The sequence below is a fragment of the Oculina patagonica genome, chromosome 9 (assembly GCF_052425735.1).
Source record: "Oculina patagonica isolate OP01 chromosome 9, crgOcupat, whole genome shotgun sequence".
NCBI classification, from domain to species: Eukaryota; Metazoa; Cnidaria; class Anthozoa; order Scleractinia; family Oculinidae; genus Oculina; species Oculina patagonica.
Window position 1 is genome coordinate 27,841,408 of NC_135766.1, and position 7,587 is coordinate 27,848,994.

Sequence of the window (7,587 nt, forward strand, 5' to 3'; positions counted from 1 at the left end):
TTTTGAAAAGAATATAATTGTGTGTTGAAAACCTGTAAATACAATACAATTACAGTTTTCAAGTAAACGGTTTAAAATCTTTGCTTTCTCTATACATGGCAAAACTAGCCAAAAAAAGCAGCACTAGCCGAATGTTTGATGCTAAAATCATTTCTGCAAGAAGTTATACACCAAACACTTGTTATTGATACCCCAATACATTCTAAAACGGAAATGTCATACGCTATAATCTAAGAATATTCACAAGAATATTTTCAGCTTAAAATCGGCAGAAAAATACGAATTTTCAGCCTGGGCCGGAAAAACAATATTCTTATAGAAAAAAAAAACGAATGTAATTAAAAAGAATCCGTGGAAACTTTGACATAAAATTGAATTGGCGTCGAACATTTGAAGCTAAAGAAACAATTCACTATTTTCCAATTGCATTAATTATTTAGCAAAAATTATTTTTTTACAACCGTACAGAATAAAAAATATCAGTGGACTTAGACCTCTTATATTATCCTTTTTAGACTACTTCTGACTCCTGTTTTATACGTACAAAAGACTTGAGTAGCTTCTTCGATCAATTGTTCATTTCATCCGAGTAGCCATTCCACCACTTATCATACCTTTACCTACCTTATTATAGGAAACTAACGTTGTGATAATTAATGTATTTGAAATTAACGAGACTTAAATTAACGCAAATTGAAGGAAAAAATAACTTCCCTATAAAGTAAATTAACGCGAACATGGGGGTAACATTTCAAAATGAAGGAAATTAACGCTACGAACACAAAGAAAAAAAAACTTGTTGAGACAACGGGAACAAGTTTATTCATTCAACCGCGTAAAATCCTAAACGTAGGGGTTAAGCGAAGGAATTTGACCGCCTCGAGCGTTCTTCACAGTTTCAGTGATACCGGCAGATTTCTACCCTGATGAAATAATGCCTTTTCCTACGAGTCCTAGGAGTCAAAAACGTCTGGACTGTATCGAGGAATTGGGGCCAAAAAAAATTAAGGTCATGGAAATTAACTCCGCTACACTTAGTTACCGGTCGGAAATAAACGTTAACAAAATATTAACGCTAATTTTTGAAGTTCGCGTTAATTTCATGAAGGGTTAATTTCCTGTAATAAGGTAGTTAAAAAAACCTTGCTGTCGCTCAGTGAGTCTTTCATTTCTCAGCGATTCACGGAGTGTCCGATCCGTATCTGGAAGGTCATGGATTCGTCGTTCGTTGGAGGCTTAAAAAATTTTTAATTTATTTTCTTGGTAAATTCGACTTGAAGAATACTCATTTTTTCAGGTCAGTGTAAATTCAAGTACAATATTTCGAAATGTATAGCGTTAGAAGTTGGACAGCACGAAGGAAAAAAGATTGGAATGGCTGGCGACTTGGTACACTTGAATAAATGAAGAAAAGCGCTGATGTTAAAATATATTCTCTATGTAAATTTAACATCAGCGCTCAACTTCTAACGCTATAAATTTTGAAATTTTGAAAAAAATAGTATTCTTCAAGTCGAATTTACCAAAAAAAAATTTTCTGCCGATTTTAGGCTGAAAATATTCTTGTGAATATTCTTAGATATAGATATACAGATTTTCAACACGCAATTATATTCTTTTGAAAATCTCAGCCTCGGGTTTATTCTTAAAATGTTCGTAAAATTTCTTTAATTTCAACCTCGATATTCTTATAAAATATATTCTTATCGATAAAAAAGGGTGTACAAGATTTAAGATTCACTCACCCGAAGTAGGTAGTCAGAAAGATATATCGTTTGTTATAAAGAAAAAGCCAAAACACTCATACGCTTTAGAGCTGAATAGAACATTTTACCACATCAGTGGCTTATAGCTGTACACTGGGTTAACAGGTTTTTTTGCCTGGGGGAACACTAGCTGGCCGCGAGAAGATCTGTATCTTTTACAGCAAACAAAATCATCGAGACGGCAGTCAGAGCTTACAGGATTCAACGTAGAATTTAATCTGTAGCCTGAAATAATACTTTATAATACAACTCTATCTAAGGCGGCGAAATACGAGATTCAAAAACCCTCAACTTGTCGCGTGGCTAATTGAACGAGTTGTTGCCCGTATTTCTACCGCGCGCTCAACTTGTCTCGCAACAAATTTCAGTGCTCCAAATTGCAGCAACATGTCGCACAAAGTAGAACCGAGTTCTACTTTTTGCAACAATTTTTTTCAACTTGAAACACCAAAATTTGTTGCGAAACAAGTTGAGCGCGCGGTAGAAATACGGGCAACAACTCGTTCAACTGGCAACGCAACAATGTTGCGCGACAAGTTGAGGGTTTTTGAATCTCGTATTTCGCCGCCTTCAGACCAACAAAGGACACGATACGGGCTAACAGCCGAACCAAAAAAAAAAGCGTAATTACAGGTAGGTTTAAACAAACCTTTGTATCCCTTTATTGGATAGAACGTAGTCTAAGCCTTGCAATATTAATGGTTTTAAAACAGGACAGGTAGATAACAGCTAAACACAAGGTGACTGCAGGTTACAGTTACGCTTCAACACTGATTATAGTTATGGTCCAGAACAAACGAACGTAGTGGTTACGGTTTACTAAATTGAAAACTAAATTAATAGAAATATAATTTGTGTACTAATAAACGTACCACGCGTCCACTGAAGAAAATTTTTTAATTTGGCAAAACATCATAGAAGACTTTTCAGCTCAAACATTTGCCACGATTAAGTCCATTTCACAAATTGTATCGGTGATTTCCTTTCTTTTTTTGCAGGTATACGTTCAAAATGAAGGTCAAATTAAGGTGATTCCCTAGTATTGCATTGCGCATCCTTACTGAGCAGAATCTTACGCGTAATTAGCGCGGGCACATAAACAAAATGGCGGCTTTTTCCTATGCGGCTTAGCTCGCGAGGGAGAGAAATCATCGTTTTCTCGTAAACGAGTTCGGCGACCTATCATTTTTTCTCTTAGTTCGAAAGTAGCGATCGAATTCTTTCTTTCGCACCTTTCTTTAGTCATTTGCGCCTTTTGTACTATTTCTATTTCAAAATAATACGAAAATTTGCGAAAATTTTCTTTATTTCTCCAAGTTCCTGCTACCTTGGGAATCCCCATTCCCACCCCCTCTACGCAGTCCCACCCCCTGCCCCTAATTCCCGCCCTCCACTCCCCAACGCACCCCCCCCCCCCCACCACCACCACCACCACCACCACCGCTTCCTCTCTATATTGTTACATTTTGTCAGGGAAAGTTTTCTTATTAGAAAAGCGATCCAAGACTTCGCGATTTCTTAATTCTCTCATACAATAAACAATTATTGTATGGAGGTTTTTTTGTTATCCGAAATAATCAGGGACGCGTTAATGAGAACGACTACAATTTAATAAATGAATTTGATAATAGAGCGTTTTTCACTTGAGTGTCGAAAGTAATTTGCGTTTGCTTTGGTTTTGCATTACTACGCTTAGCGATTGGTTTAAAAATCTCGCGCCACTTTTTAACCAATCAGGAGTAAAACCAAAACCAACTGTGTGTCGATCGCGCATGTTTTTCCGCGCTTCGTGTCGGCTACATGTATTTGCTTCGGGTTTTGATTGGTTCACTGGATTTTCTCTGTCCTTTGTGATTAACCAGAGTAATTACTTGGGTTTGGGTTTTGGTTTTACGACACTCAATTGAAAACTGCTCTAACATCAGTTTTACTGTTGCCGCACAGAGTGGCTCGCCAATAACACCATTTTCCTGCCAACTGACTCTCCCTTCGTACTTATAACACCTATCAGTGCCCAGGTGTCAGGACTAGGCATAATATAAATAGATTGTGCTCGGAACCTTTTGAGCAACTTTTAGCGTTTTGATTAACTTTTTGTAGTACCAGCAACCAAGGGCAACTTTTGCCTTCCTTGGCAACTTTTGAGCAACAAATTGATATAAAACCGAGTCAAACCATAAAAAGGTCGTTTCATTTTGAAGGATTTTATTAAAACTGATTTTATCAAAACTGATTTGATTAAAACTAAGGATATACAATAAAATAACACTTGCTTTACGCCCACGAAATCTGGACAGCGGCTATCTACTTAACGGGCGCTAATTAAATCCAGCGGTTATTCGCTGCAACATAGAGCCTACCGCCGGCCATTTTGTTATTTGCTGAAGTGCGAGTCACTTATGGCATCGCAATTAGGTGAAATTTCAGACAAGGAAAATGGAAATAACTCTAGAGAGCAAGCAACTTTTCTAAATTTTGGTGGCAACTTTTTGATATTTGAGCAACTTTAGAGCAACTTTTGGGTATACTGTGAAGCAACATTTCCTGAATTTACTGAATCTATTCATGCCTAGTCAGGACGTAAAAGGCATGCAAGTGAAAGAAGAATACTTCAAATGGGACAGTGACGATTCTGGTAGCCTTATTACTTCAGCTTTAGTTTCTATCGAAGATCGACTTTTTGGACCTATAAATGCAAAACTTGACTCCTCCGGCAATCTAAAAATTGAGTACTGTTATTACTAAAAAGAAGAGAGAAAATAGAGTCCGTACGTGTGCTTGAGCTTGAGGTGTTGTCATATATCTCTCACCAAATAATTTTGACAGTTTAATTAACAGGTTATCTTGTGAAATCTTTTAAGGCTATGAAATCAGTTTGCCTCGTTTATTTCGTGACCTCTATACGGTAGGCTAGAAGAAAACAATGTAAGAGTAGAAAATGGTAACTATATTTAAAGTGGTCATACACTTAACAAATATGTCATACATAAAAGCTAAGCACTGACAAAGAAGCAATGAAAATAAAAGAAAGAATCAATTCATGAAATGTTCAGTGGTGTTTAATTTTCAGTGGTGCAACTGTATCGAAATATTCTTATTACTTCATAGAAGCATTCTCCTCTTGTAGTACAAGACTGATTTACCCTTATTAAGACAACATCTTACCTCAGTGGCGGATCCAGGGGAAGGGTCCGGGGGGTCCGTACCCCCCTTATCAGACCTGCAACTTGCTTGAGAGGCCTGCACGACTCTTACGCACGTGTATGAGCCTTTTTCATAGTTTTAATCTAACGAGTATATCCTTGAGACCACTTTTGTACGATATTAAAACTTCTGTATGATAGTAAAATCTCTTTGTTGGTCTCCCAGGGAGGAAATGTTGTCAATATATCGTTTCCAAGCGAGAGGTTTGAATGCGCTTCCAACAAAACCCCCTAAAAATCCCAAGACCAAAAAATAACCCCCCAAAAATCAAAAGCAAAACACGTTTGTTTGTACTTTATTCGCAGAACTACACAGGCAAGGCACTACCACGAATGTTTAGATTGTTTGCAAATTTTTCTACCCCAAAAAATCCCAGAGTCGAAAATTACAAACCCAAAAAAATTATTCGATCATCCCCGTCACTTGAAATCCTGAGTACACCCCCTGGGGTGGTAGGGAAGAAATTGCCTTTGTGAAACGGTTTGGAGAAACATTTAAGTGGTTACTAAAGGCATAGTGATGAAAGGAGAATGGTTATCAAACTTGACCAAGTTCGCTTAAATACACAATACATTACGGAGCCACTCAATTCCCGAATGTAATTTACTTGATTTACTTATGGGAGAAAAAAAACTTGCCGGGCGATGGGCGGTATGAAAGAAATTTGTCACCGAAAGGGAGGAGGTGTGTAAATATATCCACCACTAGCCAACTCCACGTCAATGAATAGATGTTAAATATTAGCGAGAATGAATCTTATGACTATTGCTCGAGTGGTTAGCTGCACGGAGTTGAGCAATAAAAGCAAAAATAATGTTGGCTAAGGCCCTGTCCACACTGACCCGGGTAAATTCTTTTTTTACCCGTATAGGCCAACCGTCCACACGGAAACGGCGATTTTTTTAAAAAAAAAAGCACCGAAAACGGTATTTCTAAAAAACGCTCTCCAAAGTGGGTAAATTTAAAAACGCTGGCTAGATGGCGAAACCGGGACTTTTTGAAAACGCTGACGTCAAATAGTCATTTAAAATGTAATATCGTTTATTTTAGTTTATTACAATGTAATAATAATTTTCTTAGGTAGGTAGATAGTCACACACGACCCCTCAAGCATATTTTTGCTTTAAAACAGATCGTGATTAAATAAAGGTTATTATTATTATTATTATTATTATTATTATTATTATTATTATTCTATTCAAAGTCATTTGCATAGTACTTTATAATGCATGCAAGTCATAAGTCTAGTGGAAATGGCTTATTATTCCCATGGCTCTCTCCCATTGGTGTAGCGGTGCAATATTAACCTTCAACGTGCTCCACAGTTCTAGGTCTTTCGACGGTAAAACACCACGACTACAGTTCAAATGTTGCTTCTTGCTTCCGCGCCAAACACACCGAACACAGACCGCATGAATGCCTGGATTTTCCCAGCCAGTGACAAGCCACAACGTTATACGCTCTTTACTTTGGACTGTATACCGTGACTTCTACTCGGTGAGAATAGTTCAACTTTGGTTTTCTTTGTTCTTTTGTTCTCGTGGCCATCGTTGTTTTGCCACATGCAGTACATAGATTGTTGTGTTTCATACTTTGTCTTGTTCCACTCTATGGTAGTAGAGTTTTTTGGCTGTGCTGGCTCACGTTCATTTGTTATTTTCATCGCAGCCACGTTTTCACGGCTGAGGTTTTGCATAAATTTGTTTCTCACACCCTCCAAATTCTGTGTCGCCTATAGCTTCACCGGAGTGTCGCTCTCCATATCTTAACCATATAACAATGACAGCCGAAACAATATAGTACTATGGTGCATGCGTTGTAACTCTGCGTGCGATGCCGCGAAAGCGTATCGTTTACAAATTTACTCGGGTTAATGTGGACAGGTCCTAAAAGAACTTATACCATGGTACAGTTAAAAGGAAAACAGCGAAATTTGAGCTCCAAAGCTGGCCCCTCGAAAAAAAAATGAAAAGTTATCCACATTTTAATTAAAAGTTAGTTCAAAACAAATAACATACGTTTAGGGACAGACCATTATTTTTTTAAGGGGGGGGGGGGGGTGATGAAAAATATTGAAAAAATTGTTTGCAGGACCTGGAAAGACCAAAAAAAAATTGTTTGCAAACACGATATGTTTAACAAAAAAAATGTTTGCATAAAGGTGCAAAAGGTGCATAAACTAAAAAAAAAAGTTTGCATAAGGAAAATTTTTCATACCCCCTCCCCCCTCCAAGAAAATAATGGTCCGTCCCTTAAAGTGTTAGTAACCACAGGCGTCCCAAACTCACGATTCGAGAAATCGATCGAATAAATGATTTATGTAAGCGTATGAATGATGTATGTCAGCGTATGAATGAATTATGTCAGCGTTTGAGTGATTTATGTCAGCGTATACGTATGAGTGATTTATAAAAGCATATCGAGTGGGACGTGACTACATGAAGTGCGCGGTGTTGTGTTACAATTTAGGCCGTTGGAGATTTGAGCGCTCTATAAGACTTTGTATGGAGTCTAAAATAACATGAAATAAAAGCGCTCGACGAAATAAAATTTTACCTTCTTTTCAATAATATAAAGAAAATGTGCTCACCTTTCTTGATTTCTGTTGTCCTTTTGG